We start from the raw sequence: 23453 nt of genomic DNA on the forward strand, positions 1-23453 counted from the left end.
TAAATATACCAAAATGTGTACAATACATATATATGGAAAACTACAAACTGTTGATGGAAAAAAATAGATGTTGATATAACTATACGTATGTTTTTGCTCTGTTAGCTAAGAGGGCCTAGGATGCAGGGGTTCCAGTATAAATGGACATATCTAGCACTCAGATCTTGGTTTCTAAGACCTTTCTGCAATAACAAATAAACCTAAGGTTCCAATGGAGAAATACCTAATTTCAGGACTTGGCAGGAAATAGGCAAAATGGGCCGGGAACATCTTATAGTGCCCAAAAGTAGGTAAGTGCCAAAAAAATAAAAATAAAGGATAAACAGTGATGAAGACATATTAAAAGGATACAGGGGGCAACTGAAAGAGGTCCCAATGGTTAAAAATGGAATAATCAGAACAATTTGGATCATAACCCAAAGCACAAAATGAATATCCATGAGGTAGATACTAATATAAACTAATGATTTTATATATAAATAACTTGGGAAGAGTGGACAAATATCTCATGCAGAAGAATTCCAAATAATCTCTCTCTCTCTCTTTCTCACTCTTATCTATTATTCTTAAGAAAGTAGAGCATAACTGCCTACTCTTTAAATGTAAGTTGAACTTAGCAACTTCCTTCCAGAGCACGATATTGAAAGAGAGAGAGAGAGAAAGGGAAATTTACAGTGGAGAAAGCTGACAAACACTTCTACAAGCCCACTGATCAAGGTTAACATCAGCAATGATAAGTTATTTTGATAGTGCTCAACTTTGATATTAGGTGATGGGCATAGCAACTTACCTTTGTGGTATTCCTGCCAAAAAAAGCCCTACTCCAGTATAAACATAAGAAAAATATCACCTGATATTTTTTAGAAGATATTCTATGGAACAATTGGTCAGTAAGCCTCAAAATTGTCAAGGTCACTAGAAACAAGGGGTCTATGAAACTGTCCCAACCAAGAATAGCCCAAGAAGAAATGACTATTAATGTAATGTGGTATCCTGGATGGCATACTGGAACAATATCCAAAAAAGAAGGCATTAGGGAAAACCGAAGGAAACCTGAATAAAGCATGGACTTTAGATTGTAATAATGTACCAATTGTGTTTGACTGATTATGACAAATATATCAAACTAATGTCATGAGAAACTGGGTGTGTTGTACACAGGAAATCTTTGTACCAACTTTGCAGTAATTCTATAGATTTAAAATTATTCTAAAATTAAAAGTGTATTAAAATGTGCACTAGAGGGATGCCTGGGTGGCTCAGTCGGTTAAGCAGCTGCCTTCGGCTCAGGTCATGATCCCAGAGCCCTAGGATCAAGTCCTGCATTGAACTCCTTGCTCAGCAAAGCGCCTGGTTCTCCCTCTGCCTGTTCCCTCTGCTTGTGCACTCTCTCTCTCTGACAAAACCTTTTAAAAAAATAAAATGTGCACTAGAAAAATATTTTAAGTTAAAACAATGATTAAAAATTTCAGGGATACATTATTCAATATTTTCTTAAATGTGGAAGTAATGCCCAGAAAGCAATTCCTATAAAATATGTATTAAAGGAATAAAACTACTCCTTTCATTTCCATGACACTGTTTCCCCTAGTTTTTCTTCTCATATATCTAATTTTGTTTTCAATCCTTTAAATGTAGGTGTCACTAAAAAAAAAAAAAAAAAAGAAGAAGAAGAAGAAAGAAAATGAAGGTGTTACTCAAGATTCCCTCCCTACTTTTTTTTTTCCTTTTCTTACTCTACTAGGAAATCTAATTGACTTCTACAAATAGGTTGATAAACTCTAAATCTTCAGTACAGACACCTCTATAGTGCTCCAGATTCCATTTTTTTAAAGACTTACTTATTTATTTTAGAGAGAGCACACGCATGAGTGGGAATGGGAGGAAGGGCAAAAGGATAGAATCTTCAAGCAGACTCCCCACTGAGCATGGAGCCCCATGAGTGGCTGGATCCCACAATCCATGAGATCTTGACCTGAGCCAAAACCAAGAGTCAGATGCTTAACCAACTTAGCCACCCAGGAGTACTCCTCCAGATTCCATTTTCTAAATGCCCATAGGCACTCCATCTCCCTTCCTAAAATCAATTTATTCTTTTGCTTCTAACCTGCTTCTACTCTAAGAGCCAAACATTCTTGCAGAATTGGAGGCAGAAGAGATCTCATGAGATCTCAAGATTTCCCCAGTAAAATACTGGGACAAGTGGAAAAACATGGAATACAAAAATATAATTGAAGAAAAAGTTCTCAACAAAATATAAATAAATAAAAGACTTTAGTGGGGAGATCAAAAAGATTTATTTTGTTCCAGTAAAGAAGAAGAAGAGAAGAAGAAGAAGAAGAAGAAGAAGAGGAGGAGGAGGAGGAGGAGGAGGAGGAGGAGGAGGAGGAGGAGGAGGAGGAGGAGGAGGAGGAGGAGGAGGAGGAGGAGGAGGAGGAAGGAGGAGGAGGAGGAGGAAAAGAAGAAAAGGAGGAGGAGGAGGAAGGGGAGGGGGAGGACAAGGAGAAGAATAAATCATGAAAGACAAATTGATGAACAGAAATAATTAAAAATGGAAAGATAATTCATGGATAATTAATGATCCTTAAGTAGCAGAACAAATAAAAAAGTTAAAGATAGCAAAGATAGAATAGAAGAGAATGTTCTCAAGCCTAATGCCAAATTAAATCACTGTTTTTGGGGTACCTGGGTGGCTCAGTCCCTTGAGCGACAGACTCATGATTTTGGCTCAGGTCATGATCTCATGGAGAGTGGGATTGGCAATGTGTCGGACTCCCCGCTTGGAGGGGAGTCTGCTTGGGATTCTCTTCCTCTGCCCCTTCCCTCACTCCCACTTGTTCTCTCTCCCATTTAAATAAATAAATAAATAAATAAATAAATAAATAAATAAATAAATAAATAAATAAATTGGTTTGCTTGGCAAAATTGGAGGAAGATCCAGACCTAGATCACTCTAGCAAAAAAAAGTTTTAATTATAATTTTGAAGGACAAATCTTCCACTATCAAAATAGAAAAAGAATGTGTGTGTGTGTATGGTTATTCACATAGGGATAAAAATGGGCTGTTCACATTATTTCTCTACAATATGAAAAATTAACACTATCTATATAACATTAGGGTACATTCATTTTTTAATAAAAGGATTCCAATGACAGAAATCAGAGGTGAACTACGATTGCCTTAAGCCATCAGAATTAGGTAAAAACCAGGCACAAGCTAATCAATGCACTGCATTCTTTCAAACACAGATATTGTTTCAGTGTCTGGACCACCTAACCATAATCGATCTAGCCCCTCATTTAAAAAGGAGGCATGAGTGACAATGTATATGAATTTGGAAGACATTATGCTAAGTGCAATAAACCAGCCACAGAAAGAAAAATACTATGTGCTCTCATTTATATGTGTAATCTAAAAATGTCAAACAGTTTGTTTCCTGTGACTAAGAGGGTTGCTGTGGGGGGGGAGGGATGGGGTAACTGGGGGATGGACCTTAAGGAGGGCATGGGATGTAATGAGCACTGGGTGTCATATAAGACCGATGAATCACTGACCTCTACCTCTGAAACTAATAATACACTATATGTTAATTAATTGAATTTAAAGAAAAAATGTTTAAAATTTTTTTTAAAAATAAATAAAACAAAAAAATAAAAATAAATAAAAATAAAAACAAAAATGTCAAACTTAGAAAAGCAGATGGAAGAATAATTGTTGCCAGGAGCTGATGGGGAGATGTTGCACAAAGGGTAAAAACTTCCAGTTATAATGTGAATAAGTTTTAGAGATCTAACGTACAGCACAGTAGCAATAAATATTAATGCATTGTATACTTGAAATTTGCTAAGAGAGTAGATCTTAAGTGTTCTTGCCACACATACACACAGAAAGATAACCACATGAGGTGATGGATATGTTAATTAGCCTGGTTGAGTGTTATAATCATTATGCAAGGTATACTCCTATCAAGACACCATATTGTACACCTTAAATATATACAATTTTAAGTTTGTCATACCTCAATAAAGCTGGACAAAAATAAAAATAAATTTATTTATTTATTTTTAACTTATTTATTTGACAGAGAGAGAGAGAGAGAGAGAGAGCACAAGCAGGGGGAGCAGTATGCAGAGGGAGAGGGAGATGTGGCTCCCCGTGGAGCAGGGAGCCTGACATGAGACTTGATCCCAGGACCCTGGGATCATGACCTGAGCCAAAGGAAGATGCTTAACTGACTGAGCCACCCAGAAGCTCCAAAATAAAAATAAATTTAAGAAAGGACTCAGTATAGAGGTCTTTCTCAAGTTCAACACCAAACCCTATATTTGGATTTGGAAATCTTCCCTAAGATATTATGCTTCTTTTTCTCTTTTTCCCATACCTAGAAATAGATTTATTATGCTATACTCTTGATAACACAATGTTGGATGACCACCTAAAGCAGTCATGACATGTTCTACCCTAATACTTGCCATAACAGTACTAGCCGTAACAATGGCTCAATTATTTACAAGTCTGTGCCACAATTACTAGACACAAAATTCTTCTACTTATTTTTTCTTCTCCATAGGGAAAAATGTGTAAAGCACTAGCATGATAAGTGAGATCTAATGGAAAGTTTGCAGATGCAGATATTTTCTGAGAAACCCCCAACTTATACTCTTTAATGGCAAGTATGTATGAATGTGCCTCTGATACCAGAAGCTAGCTGAAAGGTGTGGAAGAAAGCATTCAGTGGAAGCATGGCTTGCTGACACCGGACTTCTACCCTCCAGAACTGTAAGAGAATAAATTTCTGTTGTTTAAAGCCACCCCGATTGCAGTACTTTCTTATGGCAGCCTTTGCACATTCATACACGTGTGTTTATCTTGAAGTGTAATCACAATGGCTTTTATTATGGGTTCTTCACTTTCTTTCTAAGGTGCCTGCTTTGGGCTCATGGAACTTGAACTTCTTCAATGTGTACAGTTATTACAATTGTTTTTAGAATCTAAAACAAAGTAATCACAATAATAAAAACTGGATTTGATAACTTAACACATTCTATATATTCTAATAATAAGTTTTCTTGTGTTAAAACTCGAAGGTAGAGATAACATTTATTGAAATGGAATGCAGGTCTCTCAGGAAAAGGGCATTGATGGCAAACAGACTCGCACTTCCATCTGGCCAGCCCCCGCCCTTTCACCACAGCACCCCCCCTCCCCACCATGAACCATATTACAGTTCAAATTTAGAGTCTTCAGAAGAAGTCTGAAATGCTCCATTGTGGGCACGAAAAGCACGTGATAGTCCTGATGTATCTAGTCCATACTCCACAATGCCCATGTGAAACATAATGTATGGAATGCTGATGAGGTTTTAGGGTTAAAATCTCAAGTCAGCCCAAAACATGATTCCTATGAGCCCTTTTGGAGCAAAGGTCTAAAATATAATACATCTTATTTTATAAGTGAAAGGAGTGGGATGTAAAAACTGAGCAGATGAGCAGGTACAAGCCCATACCTTCAATCGTCCTCGCAGAGAATGTGGTACCTCTAACCTCACAAATAATATCACCATAATTAAATGTAACAAGAGCAGATATCAAGAATGTGCACTGCCACTGGGGACCTTAGCCGAAGTGCAAAGTATGCTATTTGTCTTGGGAAACTTCTCACCTCTTGGTAAACTCTCTTAATCAGCCTGCAGGCATCCAGTGCCCTCATGCTGCCCTCTGGCTGTCCCAGGCTCCCCTCCCCCACTGAATGCCTACATCCCCTCCTCCTGGAGTGGCAGCCCTGTGCTTGAATTCAAACTGCCTGTCAGTTCCACTTTTCAGTCAAAACTCCAGTTTCCTCAGGCTGGCTGATTTTGGCAGGCTCTAAGCAAAATCCTAATCTAATAATCTGATTAAATTAATTCAAAGTAAGTTGTGAATGGCTAATAGCCTAAATTTCTGAGAAGCCAAATTCTTGACAGTCTAACTTCTGGAATACACAAAGGAGATGTACCAAACTGGAAACTTTCTGAGTCTTTCGTTTATATTCAGATTTCCTCTCTTGCCTTCCTTCCGTCCTTCCTTCCTTCCCTCCTTCCTTCCTTCCTTCCTTCCTTCCTTCCTTCCTTCCTTCCTTCCTTCCTTCCCTCCCTCCTTCCTTCCCTCCCTTCCTTCCCCCCCCTTCCTTCCCCCTTCCTTCCTTCCATCCTTCCTTCCTTCCTTCCCTCCTTCGCTCCCTCCTTCCTTCCCTCCTTCCTTCCTTCCCTCCTTCTTCCTTCCCTCCCTCCTTCCTTCCCTCCTTCCTTCCTTCCCTCCTTCACTCCCTCCTTTCGTCCGTCCTTCCTTCCCTCCTTCCTTCCTTCCTTCCCTCCTTCCTTCCTTCCCTCCTTCCCTCCCTCCTTCCTTCCCTCCTTCCTTCCTTCTTCCTTCCTTCCCTCCTTCCTTCCTTCCTTCCCTCCCTCCCTCCTTCCTTCCCTATCCATCCAGCCCTTTCCCTTTCCTACCTTTCATTCCTTCTATTCTTTCTCTTTCTGGACTCTCTCTTTTTCTTTCTCCCGCCCTACTTCCTCTCTCATTACTGGGTCAGTAATGTGGCACTTGCTTTGGCATGTTAACTTATCCATAAATTGGCTTTCAGAAAGGAATAAAACCAAGGCAATTACTGTCTTTCCCAAGGAAAATGCAACTTCCTCATTCACCAACGTTGGCAGTACCTGTACTCAATATTTGCCTCTTCTAGTAACTTTTTAAATCTGTAATAAGAAAAAGAATTTATTCAACTAATAATCAGGATTATATTTTCCACCACTATAATAACCTGTCACCTATTCAAAATGTGAATAGTGCATTTGAAAGCATCACAATGAGTCATTTCTATTATTATTATTATTACTATTACTATTAAAATACTTAACTGATCACAGCTACTATTGATCAGAATGTCTTCCCCAGAAATATTAGGCATCTTTTATCAGTAATTATTAATAGTTACATCAGGCCATCAATGCAAAGCATGTAAATATCATATATTTATTATTATTAAATTTTCTTTAAAATATTCATGAATAAAGAATACCATTGTTTATATTTTTTTATAAACAATCAAATAGTTTATATTTATTTCATGCTTTTCTGTTCCAGATACTATTCTAAATACTTTGCATACAGCAACTCATTTAATCTTCAAAATGATATTATGGCTTGGGTATTTTTATAGACTTGCTTTCAACAGATATGGAAAACTAAGCCTTGATGCATTTAAGGAACTTTCCCAGGATCACACAGTAGGTAAACTGTATTTAAAAATCATTGCATGACCCTGGGTGGCTCAGTTGGTTGAGCGTTGGACTCTTGGTTTTAGCTCAGGTCATGATCTCAGGGTTATGGGATTGAGCCCCAAGTTGGGCTCCACACTCAGTGGGGAGTCTGCTTGAGATTCTCTCCCTCCATCTGCCTCTCCCCCCGCTCATGCATGTGCACTTTCTCTCTCTCACTCTAAAACAAATAAGTCTTTAAAAAAACCACTGCATGAGTACATAAAAGAATAAGCACCATCTACTCCTCCAGAAATATATACATATGCATGTTCCTTTTTTTTTTTTAAAGATTTTATTTATTTATTTGACACAGAGAGAGAGACAGCTAGAGAGGGAACACAAGCAGGGGAAGTAGGAGAAGGAGAAGCAGGCTCCCCGCTAAGCAGGGATCCTGATGCAGGACTTGATCCCAGGACTCTGGGATCATGACCCGAGCTGAAGGCAGATGCTTAACAACAGAGCCACCCAGACACCCCTGCATGTTCCTTTTTTAAAAAAATAAGTTATATATGAATGAATATTGATACTATTTCAAGCTCAGTCCCCTGTGGAAGGTGAGGGCCCAGTAAGGGGGTGTTGGACTGGTGTTGAAAGATTGCCTTCCATGGAAAATAAAACAATTTCTGAGGGTATCTTATATTAACCTGGAGGAAGGCTGGTGAATGAGATCCTATAGCCAGGAAGAGCAGTAAGAAGTATTGTAACCTCCAGATCACTTCCTCTAAGGGGTAGTCCAGAGTAGTGGTAAGACCATTCAAGCCAGGCTTTGGCAAGTTTATAAATGACACCTGTGGTGGCGAAATGGTAAACAGAATAGATAAAGACACATGAGAAATGTCTCCCAGAGTCTAACAAGTTGGTGAAAGAGAAAATGAGTCACCCCAATTGCTATGAAATTGGAAGCGAAAAATACAACATAGATTCTTATCAGAATAAAGCTTTATGTAATCTAATAATATATCCTCAGCCCAATATTATTTCATTTGTTTCTATTGAATAAATTGTTTGGAACTTTCCAAAATATGTTGCTAAGCAGAATACTATTAGCAGGTCAGACAAATGAGACATTAAACAATTTCTCAATAAGTATCATACCTGACTGTTTTAAATTATAAAAATAAAACCTTCTTGAGGTTAAAAAAAGTCTAGTAATATAGAAGTATATAAAGGAGAAAGTAAAGAGGACTTTCTTTCCTTTTTCTATCATTCTATTCCCCTGATATCTATAACTAGTAACCTGGGAGTTTTCAAGACATTTTATGGCATGAACAAATGTATACTTATTTGTCTTTATGTAAAGCAAATGGACTAAAATTATAATTCTCTCTACATATGTACATGTGGCTATAATGTAAGATTGATAAAGTTTTTTTTTCTGTCAGAAAGTGATCTCATCATACCTATGCTATAATTTATCTCATTTACCCCCAAAATATATCATGGAAAGCTTTCCAAGCCAGAACATATAGTCCTAGCATAGTCTTTCTTAAGAGTTACTTAATATTCCATAGTATGGTATCTTATAAGTCATCTAACTATTCCATAATGTTTTGGTTTTTTCTCAAGCTAGATTTTTACACATTAATATATACTACCTTATGGATTTAGGGACATATGTTCCAACTTATGTGGAACTTCCAACAGAAGTGGTAACACTTCTGTTTAATTTTCCTAGAAATGCAAGCTTATAATCTAGTGTGTTTCTAGTGTGTTTCACCATATACATCATACTGTATATTTTTCTCTATTATCTGAATAAATGAGAAATGGGGGTTTGGAAAACGCACTTTATCCAATTACTTCTCATACATTTCACACTACATATTTTGGGGGGCAAGAAAGTAGATGTAAAGCCAAATGGCTGAATTTAAAATACCCTGTAGACCATAGTTAAGTATGTAAAAATTTAATAAACTGAAATTTCCAGTTACTCTGGCCAAAAGTTTATGTTCAAGAAATATTAACTGACCATCTTAAAAATAAATCCTAAATGTTGGGATAGCTGGTTAGGCAAAGCATTCCCCCAATGATTCTAAAGAAAACTCACTGAAGGAGTCAGTGCACATGGGATCATTCACGCAGCGACAGCTACATTTTCTTCTCCTTTTTGCTGATCCCCCCTTGGCACTAAAGAGACCCCTGTGTACAAAGAAATTTTGCAGCTGAGCAGAAGAGACAAGCATCTGGCTGAGAAACAACACTATAACTCAGAGCAACTTTTGGCTTCCGACATTGATCTCATTAAATTTCAACTTTTTCTTCTGGAAAAGAGATTCACTAAGAGAAGAAAAAATATTACAAAAATACTTCTGTGCAATGATTGAAGCCAGTAGGCTTCAGATATCTTTTAGGTGGGGAACCCATTCACCATCAAATGGGGACCTGGGCTGGCATGGGAATTCTTCTTGGGCTCATCAAAAACCAAGATAACCTCCCCTCTCCCCCCACCAAAAAAATCACCAAAATATCTGGACTACTCCTTTATATCTGGCATATTTAATGAAAAGGATAACATTAATTATCAATTGGTGTAGACACAGGCTGAGAATCTTTGTTAATAGAGTTCAGTGAGAACAAAATAGTTTGCTGGAATACCCAAGAATCGATATTTTCATTAGTATAAATGGAAGTGGGAGACAATGTCCACATTAGCAGGGAGAAGGATATTACGCAGGAGGCAGAACAAATAATCTCCCAAGTCTCAAGCTAAGATAAGAAAAATTATGACTGGGTCAGAACTGATTTTTCTATTTATAACTTCAAGCAAAAACAAACAAATAAAGCAAACAAACAAAAACCCTGGATGCAATAGAGATCAATACTCCTGTAACAGATGCCAATATCAGCAGAATATTTTAATAGATGGCTTTTAAAAACATACATTTAATCGTAGGGTAGCTAAGTTTATGTAAGAGTTTGTAAAGTGACTATAAAACAAATGTGAATGGAGTTTTATATATTTTTTGTTTGTAAGAATAATTATTCAAATTTGGTTCAGAGTTTAGAGAATAATGAATAGGAACACACCAATAAAACTTTTTGAGTAGTTTTTATTCCTCTAAAAACATCTATAATTAAAAAGAAGTCATGAGGGTACAAATTTTATAGCCAGTACCACCTGGAATATTAATAAAATATATATATATATATTCCACACTTTCTTTAAAATGTTCATTTTTATCAACTCTGTTCTAAATTAGTAGAACCATGTTACATAAAAACTTCTTGTGTGTCATGAAGACCTTTGGAAAATTAATAAAACCCATTGGTTGCCTCCACAGGGGGAAAAAAAAGGGATATGCATACACTACATTGCATATAATTTCAGAGGGATTACTGATTATTTTATATAAAGCTTATTCTTTGATCCCAACTTAAGGAGTTCTAGTCTAAAAGCATGACACTAACCAAATAAAGTGGGACCTGTGAATGGTTTCTGAAATTTGACTAGTGGAAAAATCTAGTTTGTGCCACCATGTCACCCTACTCATGCAGCACTTCCTTGAGCACTGGATGGGGCAGGATGGCTGTGGGGTTAGGCACAGTACAAAGCCAGCTGCATGCCTACACTCGAGCTCCAGCAATGACTCTGGAACTCTCTTCTCTTATCCTCCCTATGCTCTTTCAACCCTCTATCACTCATTCTCTGGGAGGCCCTAGAGAGCGTCTTCTGAATAGATTGAGAAGAGAAAAGGAAGCTTACGCAATATGTTTCTAATATCCATTAGAGAAAACACAGCAAGAAAAGAAAACAACCCAGGGCACTAGTGATTCTGATAAACTAAGTAAAACTAACTTGCTTTTGTAAACTAATAAAAAGCCCTTTAAGCATCAAGATATATTTATTTAACTGTTGCATGTTTATGTTGAATGGTTTGAATAACCTAAATTGTAGTCTCTGCTTGCTATTTATAAACTAGTACTGTGATCCTAAATGCCACCTTAAAAAATTCCATGGTAGTAGGAGTGCAAAATACGTGTGTCCTAGGCATACAAGCAATCTTGAAGTCTCCATGATTAAAAATCAAAGTTAAAATCAGGTGCCTGTGTGGTTCAGTGGGTTAAGCATCTGCCTTCTGCTCAGGTCATGATCCCAGGGTCCTGCATCAGGCTCCCTGATCAGCTGGGAGTCTCCTTCTCCCTCAACCTTACCCCTGCTCATGCTTTCCCTCTCTTGCTCTCATCCTCTCAAATAAATAAATAAAATCTTAAAAAAAATAAAATAAAATCACCTGCTACGGGGGGATAGCCAAGTGTCTTTTACCAAGTTTATCAAAAGAAGTATATAGGAGGGGACAAAGTTCAATTCAAATGTCATATTTCATAACTGCTTGCAATAGTGACTAACATAGGCATACATTTTATTTATATTTATTTTTTTAATTTACATTTTTAACTGAAGTATAGCATAATTTAATTAACATATAATATTATGCTAGTTTCAGGTGTACAACATGGTGATTTGACAATTATATACATTATGAAACACCATGATAAATGTAGTTACTGTCACCATATACCGTTATTACAATATCATTGACTATATTCCTTATGCTGTACTTTTCAGCCCCGATGCTTACTTATTTTATAAATTGAAGATTGTGCTTCTTCCCTTCATCTATTTTGCTTTCCCATTCCCTACTCCCAGCCCCTCCGGCAACCACTAGTTTGTTCTCTATGAGTCTGTTTCTCTTTCTGTTGTTTGTTTAGTTTTTTTTTAGATGCCACATATAAGTGAAATCATATGGTATTAGCCTTTCTCTGTCTGACTTATTTCACTTAGCATAATAGCTTCTAGGCCCACCCATGTTGTGAGTGGCAAGATTTCATTGGGGGTTTTTTTTATGGCTGAGTAATATTCCATTGTGTATATATACCACATCTTCTTTATCCATTCATCTTATCAATAGACATTTAGGTTGCTTCTGTATCTTTACCACTATAAATAACACTGCAATAAATACAAGGATGCATGTATCTTTTTGAATTACTGTTTTCATTTTTTTTGGTAAATACCCAGAAGTAGAATTAACTGGATCCATATGTTACTTCTTTTTTTTTTTTTTTTTTTTTTTACTTATTTGTCAGAGAGAGAGACAGAACACAAGCAGGAGGAGAGGCAGGCAGAGGGAGAAGCAGGCTCCCCACCAAGCAAGGAGCCCGATGTGGGACTCGATCCCAGGACCCTGGGATCATGACCTGAGCCGAAGGCAGCGGCTTAACGGACTGAGCCACCCAGGCGCCCCCATATGTTACTTCTAATTTTAGTTTTTTAAGGAAACTCACAGTGCTTGCAAATCATATATCTGATAAGGGGTTAATGTCCAAAATATATAAAGAACTCATACAGCTCTATGTCAAACAAACAACTAATCTGATTAAAAATCCACAGAGGACCTGAAAAGACATTTTTCCAAAGAAGATATACAGATGGCCAACAGACACATGAAGAGATGCTCAACATCACTAACCATCAGGAAATGCAAATAAAAACCACAACAAAATATCATCTCACACTAGTTGGAACAGCTAGTATAAAAAAGACAAGAAACAAGCTATGCCAAGGATGTGGAGAGAAGGGCATCCTCATGCACTGTTGTGGGAATATAAGTTGGTGCAGTCACTCTGGTAAACAGTATAGAGATTCCTCAAAAAACTAAAAAAGAAAGTATGTATTTTATATGTGTGCAACTTATAAATGATAACTACACAATGGTACATTAGAAAATTGGCTGCTCTGGTCTATTTGCAAGTCACTTACCATTTTGTGTATTTCATTCTCTTCTCTGTTTAAATCTTGACATCGAGAATTTTCTTTATCTCAGAAGCAGCAACAAGCTCCTGAAAGGTATTTTTATATTATAAAAGATTGTACTTATGCATATACATATATATTTCCCCCAGAAAATGGTCAATTTTTAAAAACTACCTTTCATATATATATATATATATATTTTTTTAAGATTTTATTTATTTATTTGAGAGAGAGAGAATGAGAGACAGAGAGCACGAGAGGGAAGAGGGTCAGAGGGAGAAGCAGACTCCCCGCCAAGCAGGGAGCCCGATGTGGGACTCGATCCAGGGACTCCCGGATCATGACCCGAGCCGAAGGCAGTCGCTTAACCAACTGAGCCACCCAGGCGCCCTCATATATATTTTTTAAGATTTTATTTATTTGACAGAGAGAGACACAGCGAGAGAGGGAACACAAGCAGGGGGAGTGGGAGAGGGAAAGGCAGGCCTCCCGCGGAGCAGGGAGCCCTATGCGGGGCTCAATCCCAGGACCCCAGGACCACGACCTGAGCCGAAGGCAGACACTTAACGACTGAGCCACCCAGGAGCCCCTACATTTCATATTTATTAAGTGATTTGGGTCCAGAAACAATCAGGAAATTTGCAGATTGTGTCTAAGGACACTTGATTTTTATTGAATGCTGTCAAGACATCAAAATGTGCGGATTCACCTTTGAAAAGTGCTAAATTTGCATTTATTCTTTTGTCCCTAGGCTAACAGCTGGGTGTTGTTGCTTTTTAAAGCACCCATTTGAGGTGCTAAGAAGTCCTAATTAGGTGAATTAAACAAACACAACATTAAGTTTCAGAAATGAAGTGTCAGAACAGATACCTTTTGATCTGCAGATCACTAAGCAACAATAAATTGCAAATAATGTGATTATGTTTCTGGCCTCAGCATACTGGGTTTGATGAAAAGTTTTACTGTAGTAACTGCCTAAGATATTGCTCTGAGTAATTGAGAGGGTATAAATTATGTCTTAGAGATTGTCAGCTGCTTTCATTCTAATTTTTTCTGCCCCATTATAAAGGAAGGAAGGGAGAGAGGGAGGAAGGGAGGAAGGAAGGAGAAAAGGAAGGAGGGAGGAAATAGAAGGCTTCTGGGTTAACAGTGTAGCATTATCATCCTTGAGGGGAGCATGTTGTTTGCATGGCCACTAAAAATAAAACAGAACAAATAAACATAACAACAATAGCAGCAAACCAGGGGTGATTCATTTTAAGTCAATTCAACAAATCAGTACATAAGTAGGCACTGGGCTGGTTTATGAGGGCCACCAAGATCACTTGAGGAATTTACAATCCAACGAGGAAAGCAATACAGACATGCCTACAACTAATGATAAAACACAAAACAATGAAATTAATTATAAACATGAGAGTCTTCATTAATTTTGAGATGGTCAGGGTAGGCACCACTGAGTGCAATTTCAACTGTACTGAAATGAAAAATCAGCATGTAAAACATGGGAAGAGAGAAGAAGAACAATCCAGATCAAGAGAATAGCAAGGGTTAGGAGGCAGAGAACGAAGTGTGATGGAAGAATCTAATGCGTGATTTCACCCCAGCCCAAGCCCAGGAGTAGGGGTAGGAGAAAGAAGAAGTTCATGTTCAAGGGGGAATTAATGATTTTAGCTTGATGGCTAACTGAGTTTGAAGTTTCAATGGGAAATTCAGAACTAAACCTCAGAATGGGTATCCAAATCAGAGGTAAAGATTGAGTCATCTGCACAAAGATGGGAACTGAAGCTCAGGGAGACTTTGAGTTAGCCCAGAGTGTATGCCTTGGTATGGCTAGAGAATAAACCCACAGAATGCCTATATTTAAACACAAGAGAAGATGTGAATAAGAAAAAAACGTCTGGGAAGCAGCAAAAGAACTGAGAGTGTACCTCATATATTGTAAGAAGGTATTTCATGAAAGAAGAAAGTGGCCAACATTGTCAAACGATGCACACAAGCAGCAAATTCAGCTATTAGGAATCATGTGCACCTTTGGAAGGAGCAGGTTCAGTGAGGTGGTGGGGAGAGAAACTAGATTGCAGACTGCGGTAAATTAGTCAATCAAGGCAGGAAATGGTCAAAATGAGTAGAAAAGTTAGCAAAAAAGCAGGACGGGACAGTTATCGAGAGGGAAAGGCACACTTGAAATTGGAGAGCAGGAAGACCAAATACGTCAAAAAAACCTTGAACAATATCAATTGTAAAGTACCATATTTTAAATGTGGTTTCTGTGTGATATCCACTGAAGAGGTGCATAAATCAAGCCCAAGAGTTTTCAGCCAGGGCAATGAGTAGATCACTTCGAACAATTAAATTTCAGCACTTCAAGCTGTCTGATACTACCTACCTACTGATTACTAAGAAAAACAATGTAATGTGTGTGATCAAAAAATTTGCTTCATATTTAAAAAAATATTTTTTGATAAAAGACACATATTCATATTAACAGAGATCGACAGAGCTCTGGAATACAATCTCATTATAAATCCTTCAAAAGACTAATACAAGGCAAAACATCTGCAAAGAAGAAAAATAAGACTTTCTGCCTTTTTTTTAAACCTGAAAATATCCACTGTTACCACAGGGACACTAAGGCTATCATTCAACAAAATATTTGAGGAAATAAATGTTTTCCATCCAAATAATTCTCACAAATATTCTAGGTTATGAATATATTTCTCAAGACTATAATCATTGCTTATACATCAGATGACCTGAAATTGACATTCTATAAAAAAATTGGCTCAAGCTCTTTCTAAGCATCAAGGTCATGATGGGCAAAGGAAGACTGAGGGAGACTAAGGTAACTTAGAATTGGATTCTGGATCAAGAGAAAGGACCTTAATGAAACAACCAAGGAGACTTGACCAAGTCTATGGAGTAGTTAATAGAATTGCTTTATTGTTAATTTCCTGGTTTCAATAATTATATCCTGGTTATGTAAAATGGTAATTATTTGGGCATGCTGGTGAAAACTGTAAGAGAATTTCTATAGTATTTTTCAAACTCGTTTGCAAGTCTGAAATTATTTAAAAGTAAAAAGTTAAAAAAGAAAGATTCTAACTTTGAAAAGAAATGGGTGAAGAACCACATCTGGAGAGAATAAGAGACAAAAACTTGACTCTGCAGTTATATGTATCTTACTGCTTTTAAAAATTTTTTTAAAATTTCAGCCAGCTGAAGAGTATATTTCTTATTGTCACTTGGTCAGAAATATAGAAATATTTAGTATAGAAATATACTAAAGCTGAGGCACAGATGTGGGGAGAAAGTGACTATGGCGAGAGCGTGTGTCTACACTGAGCATTTGGATTCAGCTCCTTCATTTACAAAATGGACAAAACTTACATCAATTCCCTGGACCCTAAAAAGCTATTACAATGCCCCCTCTGATAAAAACCATCAGATCAGGGCCTGCAGGTTTCCTTATCATCTTATCAACTGCAGAAAGAATCATCCTGATGTTGCAAACAAATTGGCTACTGTCCCTTCAGTGCTTGCCACCAGGTTCCTCTGGCCCAAAACAGTCATCCAATCTCAAGCTGTGAGGATATAAGTTGTTGAGCAGGATGTTGTCAACCAAACCGGGAATCTTGGACAAGAGACTCTGGCTGAGAGCTCATGGCAGTGCCCTCCTTGTGATGAAGACTGCGATAAAGATCTATGGGAACAGACCAGCACCTCATTTGTCTGGGGCACAGCACAGCCAACTACTGTAGCAACAACAGCCCTGTGAGCAAGTTATGGCTCCCAGCATATGTGTTCCCAAGTCTCCGCCATGTGTCCTGCTGTGGAAAAATAATGTAAATACACAGTAACTGAATATCTACCTAACCAAATGCTAGACCCTAAAAGACCCTAGCTTCTTCCCGGTACCAGTGGGTTCTTCAATTTTTTTTTTCTCCTCATCTAATTATAGAAAGATAAACTGTCTGTGACCTTCAAACTGGGGGGGGGGGGGCCCGCGGGGGGAGAAAGAAAATGAAAAATATACTAAAAATACCTGGGTCCAAGAGAAAGAAATTTCTTGTTTATATGTGAAGTAGTCTGTGTATATTTCAGTAAGTAAACTAATGAATAGAAACTCAGAATGTGATTTTCAATCTGGTTCCTATGTGACTTTCCTAAGGTGAAGAGGATAAAGGCCAATTTTGAAAGTTGCCATGCCATTTAATTTTGAGTATCTACTCTGTGTAAGACACTATCGTAGGCAAAACATGGTCTCTGATTACCAAGAATACTACATGAGTGTTGATAGACTATTATACATGTTTCCCAACAGCAGTATTTCATAGAGTGTGTTATAACCATGAAGCAAGCTAAGCTCTGTTAGGACATAGGAAAGGAGGGAACATTTGGATTACCGTGCAGAGGCCTGGACAAAGAGCTGTCCACTATGGAGAACTTTTGGGAGGGTGTTAGGGAGACCAAGTCATTTGAAGGCAGTACATGATTCTAATGGGTAGTGATAGAGACATAAAGGAAAAAAGCATTTTGGGAAGAGACAAGGCCTAAGCAGAGTCATGAGATAGAAAAGTACGCGTTATTTTGATTATCTAATTCAAATAAGAGGAGAAGAGCCCCCCGGGGTGGAATGTCATTGAGTGATAGGGAGTGAGCAAGATAGTTTGGGGCTTAATGAGGCCTGGGGCTCCCAGAAAATTATGTTTTGCAAGCAAATAATAATCCCTGTCATGTTTAGGGCCAGTACCATTAAATACTGCTCAATACCTTTCTGTCCCTAAATTCAGCGTATTTTCATAGTAGCCAAAGTATGAAATACGCATTTTAGTTGTCCATTCCAAAGTGGTACAAGCAAATTCCAAAGATGCTGGATCTTAAAATATGTTCCAGGTGCACTGTTTTGTAAGTAGGCACTTAACTATTCACTGCCCGCTTCTAAAAGGTCAATAATTCAGATTGCCTACAGGATCCAAGACCCAACATCAAGCTGTCCACTGAGGTTTTACAAACCTGAAAACTTCTTTGTTGATTGGATAAGGATTTAATTCTAGCAGCAATTGCTATGGTATTTTAGCAGTACTTTCCTCTATAAAACATTAGTCCCAGAACATGTTTATTGGTGTGATGTAAAAAAGTATTCCTTCAGTAAGTAATTTGGTAAACACTGTGTTAAGGAAGGTTAATCAGATATCTTTGCTACAAGAGTTATCAGAACCTTGATCATGCTAATGAGAAATACAGCACTTAATGAAGAGGGAGATATCACCAACTGTTACACAAACCCAGCAAAAATCTAGTGATACAAATGTTCCAGAGAACACATATTTGAAAACTGCACCAGATGGCATCTCCCTTTCCCCTCATTTTAAGTCTATCACACGTAAGATGGAATGGCTTAAAATGCCAATATATAGTCATCAGATTGTTTCACAGAGATGTTTATATTTTGTGATTGTAATTGGGATTGAGGTTAAAGCTATTTATCTATCTGCCATTATATTTTTTAATCATAGTATGTTAGCTAAGACTTTTTGGCACTTTCATCAAGCTATTTACACAATCAACATCATTTTTGGTTCACAGCCACCTCAATTAAACATTAAGATTATCCTTTCTCATGTATATGATCAGAACTGCCAAACATATGGCAGATACTATATACCCTTCAAAAAAGGCATAGAGTATGTTTTAATACAACTTTTCATTTTAGGGGTTTATCAGTAATAAAAAAACCCAACAGCCTTATGCTAATAGATTTCAATAATCAGGTCCTCCCACACAAATAGTAATTTACTTAATTGCGATAGTCCCATCTATCTAGAAAGTGAAATGTTTTCGGAATATCTGAGTCTCAGAGGCAAATGATGGATTCCATTGCTCTTGTTCTTAATAAGTGACATTAGATTATCTCACTGCATCTCTTTCCAGGTGCTATTACGTACTTTTTCTCATCATTTTAGTTAATCTTCGTTTTTACTATACCAAGCAAACTCACAAGGAAGAAATATTATTTGTCATAGTCTCTAGAAAAAGCTCTCAGGATAAGTTTGATGGTCGGAATGGAATAACATTTAATTCAAAATACTAGAATTTTTAGATATAAGACATTCTTATTTAGAAGACAGATTAAGAGGTTTGCTAAAGCAAAGTTAGGCCTTCTTTCTTTTCAAGGCAATGAGTGTATGCTTCTTGCTCCCTACTCTCTGATTTGAAGGGTGAGTGCAAACCTTTTGTGGGCAGCCACTTGTAGTCAAGGAAGTAGCTTTCTGTTCCTCTTCCCTGGAATGTTCTCCCAGATACAAATGACTAACCCTTCACATTTTCCAGATTTTTACTCAAGAGTTACCTCCTCAGTGAGGCCCTCACTGGCTAACCTAACCTTTCATTCCCCCTAAGCCCACATCATGGTAACCATCAGTTTGTTTCTTATAGTTAAAAATCTGTTTCTTTGTTTGCCTCTCTCTCTCTCCTCTGCCACTTTGCTCATTTGTTTTGTTTCTTAAACTCCACATATGAGTGAAATCATATGGTATTTCTATTTCTCTGACTGACTTATTTCACCTAGCAAAATACTCTCTAGCTCCATCCACATTGTTGCAAATGGCAAGATTTCATTCTTTTTATGGCTGAGTAATATTCCATTATATTTATACACACACACACACACACACATACACACACACATATATATATATATACCATTTCTTCTTTATCCATTCATCAATCAATGAACACTTGGGCTGTTTCCATAGTTTAGCTATTGTAGATAAGGCTGTTATAAACATTGGGGTGCATGTATCCCTTTGAGTTAGTGTTTTGTATCCTTTGGGTAAATATCTAGTAGTGTAATTGCTGGATTGTAGGTTAGTTCTATTTTTAAATTTTTGAGGAACCTCCATATCGTTCTCCGCAGTGACTGCACCAGTTTGTATTCCCACCAACCGTGCAAGAGTGTTCCCCTTTCTCCACATCCTCACCGTGAACACCTGTTGTTTCTTGTATTGTTGATTTTAGTCATTCTGACATGTGTGAGGTGATACCTCATTGTAATTTTGATTTGTATTTCCCTGATGAAGAGTGATATTGAACATCTTTTCATGGGTCTGTTGGCCATCTGTATGTCTTCTTTGGAAAAGATGTCTATTCATGTCTTCTGCCCATTTTTTTTCTTTTTTTTTTTTATTATGTATGTTAATCACCATACATTACATCATTAGTTTTTGATGTAGTGTTCCCCATTTTTAAATTGGATTATTTATTTTTGGGGTGTCATTTTATAAATTCTTTATATATTTTGGATACTAACTCTTTAACAGATATGTCATTTGCAAATATCTTCTCCAATTCCATAGGTTGTCTTTTAGTTTTGTTGATTGTTTCCTTTGCTCTGAAGAAGCTTTTTATTTTGATGAAGTCCCAATAGTTTATTTTTACTTTTGTTTCCCTTGCTTCTGGAGACATAACCAAAAAAAGTTGCTGCAGCTGATGTCGAAGAGGTTGCTGCCTGTGTTCTCATTTAGGATTTTAATGGTTTCAAGTCTCACATTTAGGTCTTTAACCCATTTTGAATTAATTTTTGTGGATGGTGTAAGAAATTGGTCCAGTTTCATTCTTTTGCATGTTGCTGTCCTGTATTCCCAGCACCATTTGTTGAAGAGACTGTCTTTTTCTCATGGGTATTCTTTCCTGCTTTGTTGAAGATTAATTGACCATATAGTTATGGGTTCATTTCTGGGTTTTCTATTCTTTCTATTGATCTATGTGTCTATGTGTCTATTTTAGTAATAGACACATAGATCACAAAACACAAAACAGTACCATACTGTTTTGATCATTACATAATGTTTTGTAATATAACTTCAAGTTTGAAATTGTAACGCCTCCAGCTTTGATTTTCTTCCCAAGGTTGCTTTGGTTATTTGGGTTCTTTTTTGGTTCCATACAAATTTTAGGATCATTTGTTCCAGTTCTGTGAAAAATGCTGTTGGTATTTTGATAGGGATTGCCTTAAATGTGTAGATTGCTTTGGGTAATATACATATTTTAATAATATCTGTTCTTCTGATCCAAGAGCATTGAATGTCTTTCCATTTCTTTGTGTTATCTTCAGTTTCTTTCATCAGTGTTTTATGATTTTCAGAGTAAGGGTCTTTCACCTCTTTGGTTAGGTTTATTCCTAGCTATCTTTTTTTTTTTTTTTTTTGTGCAATTATAAATGGGATTGATTCCTTAACTTCTCTTTCTGCTGTTTCAGATTTCTGTATGCTGATTTTGTATCCTGTGACTTTACTGAATTTGTATCACTTCTAGCAATTTTTTGATTGGAGTCTTTCAGGTTTTCTATATAGACTATCATGTTATTGGCAAATAGTGAAAGTTTTACTTCTTCCTTGACAATTTGGATGCTTTTATTACTTTTTGTTGTCTGATTGTCATGGCTAGACTCCCCCCTAACATTTCTATGCCCCCCCTTTCCTGCTTTATTTTTTCTTTATTATTTTTCATTACTTAATACACAGTTATACTTTACTTACTTATATTTTTTATTATGAACTTCTATCACTAAGATGTAGACTCCACAATGGCAGAGAGTTTTGTCTTTGATTCTTCATTGCCAACACCCAGGACAGTACCTGGCATTTAATAGGTGCTCAATAAATTGAATGAATGAATCTCCACCATCATAAAAAACTCTATGTACACAGACAATTCTGCTAATTAGTGAACTTTGTTAAATAACTATATTCTCAAAACCCTTTAATAGATCAATGACAATGAATAAAAGCTGACTAAAACAGATGATGAAACATTGGGCAACGAACAGAATCTTATAATGTGATGAGCATGTAAAAACAACTAAAAAACCCTTAAAAACCAATAGTAATGGCTATTGTTTAAGCCATTACTCAGTTGGTTAAGCGACTGCCTTCGGCTCAGGTCATGATCCTGGAGTCCCGGGATCGAGTTCCGCATCGGGCTCCCTGCTCGACGGGGAGTCTGCTTCTCCCTCTGACCCTCCTCCCTCTCATGCTCTCTGTCTCTCATTCTCTCTCTCGCAAATAAATAAAATCTTAAAAAAAAAAAAAGATGGATACTGTATGGAAATATTAACAGTCTATATCTTATATGCACTTCTCTAACTTTTATAAAACAGATTCATTTTGGGGCGCCTGGGTGGCTCAGTTGGTTGAGCGTCCAACTCTTGGTTTCAGCTCAGGTCATGATCTCAGGGGTATAAGATAGAGCCCCACATTGGGCTCCATGCTCAGTGGGGAGTCTACTCAAGATTCTCTCTCTCTCTCTCTCTCTCTCCCCCTCTGCCCCTTCTCTTGCTCACACACACACACACACACACACACACACACACTCTCAAATAAATAAATAAATCTTAAAAAAAAAAAAAGAACAGACTTATTTTTTTTTTTCCCCAACTTACTTCTCTATAAGCCTCTGTGAACACACTCAAATTGGTCTGGTCTAGTCATTTCATAGTTTATCCAAAGTATATATTAATTTGCTATTATTTTATGGCTCTTATCTTCCCAACTTGGTTGTAAACTCCCAGAAGGCAAGATCATGTTTTAAACAACAGTGATCCCACAGCATCTAACTCAGTAAGAAACGTACGGCCAACCCTTATTACATATGTGTGTACTAACTGGTTGGTTGATTCATATATGGTATCATATGTGGTTATCTGCAGATATAACAAGGCCCTGCCATCTTAAGGTCAATTGGCTCTTTAGGATGACACTCAGGTAAAAGAGATTAGCATAGTAAGCACTAACTCTACACTCATACGTCATTTAGGGTATCATGAACAGCTCTAATTTAAAAGTTGCAAGAAGAGTTACATTTACACAAGTGATGCATATCTATGAGATGAAATGCACTCTCCTTTGAAGTAATTTCCTCAGTCATTTAAATTTTTTATATATCAAATATCAAAACTGTGAAAAGTGATAGTCAACATTAATATTTGTGTAATTTATTTAAGCGGGACTTCAATGTCCAACATTTTGGTTATATTTTTATTATAATTAGGCCTGTAAAAATGTATTCTAAGCTAAATTTCTGATTGCCATATCATAATTCAGATATTTTTACTTAATAAGACTTTAAAGAAAGATGATCAGGAATACCCTGTCTCAATCCATACTTGCTCAATATTTGGAACTGAAATTTATAGATTAAAGATTATACTTCTTCAAGGGATTTTCATGATAGTGCCGAATGTGTGCATTTTTTCATTTATAATTTTTTTTTCTATTTATTGAGTGTCTTCCATTTCCAGGCTGGGACTTTCAGAAGGCCAATGAATCAGCACTTGGGCTGTCTGTGGTACAGTTTAAACATGTGATTATATTGGAATCCTAAGGGCATTTTGATTTTTT

General features: G+C 37.0%; 1 protein-coding gene across 7 annotated transcripts in view; it reads right to left on the bottom strand.

Annotated features, from left to right (window-relative positions):
• LOC123863282 (uncharacterized) overlaps positions 1-23453 on the bottom strand; it is a 691187-nt gene that overhangs the window by 336818 nt on the left and 330916 nt on the right. For 5 of the 7 annotated variants that reach the window (XR_010407890.1, XR_008504970.2, XR_010407899.1 and 2 more), the window contains one exon: positions 13060-13139. The exons of 1 other annotated variant lie outside the window; for it this stretch is intronic. The gene's annotated coding sequence lies outside the window, so the exon portion shown is untranslated. Of the gene's footprint in view, positions 1-9095; positions 9438-13059; positions 13140-23453 lie in introns of those variants that run through there. One more of the 7 variants, XR_010407884.1, reaches the window with a different exon arrangement.

Source organism: Mirounga angustirostris, unplaced genomic scaffold, assembly GCF_029215605.1.
Source record: "Mirounga angustirostris isolate CCGP_5_RB_7025 unplaced genomic scaffold, mMirAng1.0.hap1 SCAF_1, whole genome shotgun sequence".
Classification (NCBI taxonomy): domain Eukaryota; kingdom Metazoa; phylum Chordata; class Mammalia; order Carnivora; family Phocidae; genus Mirounga; species Mirounga angustirostris.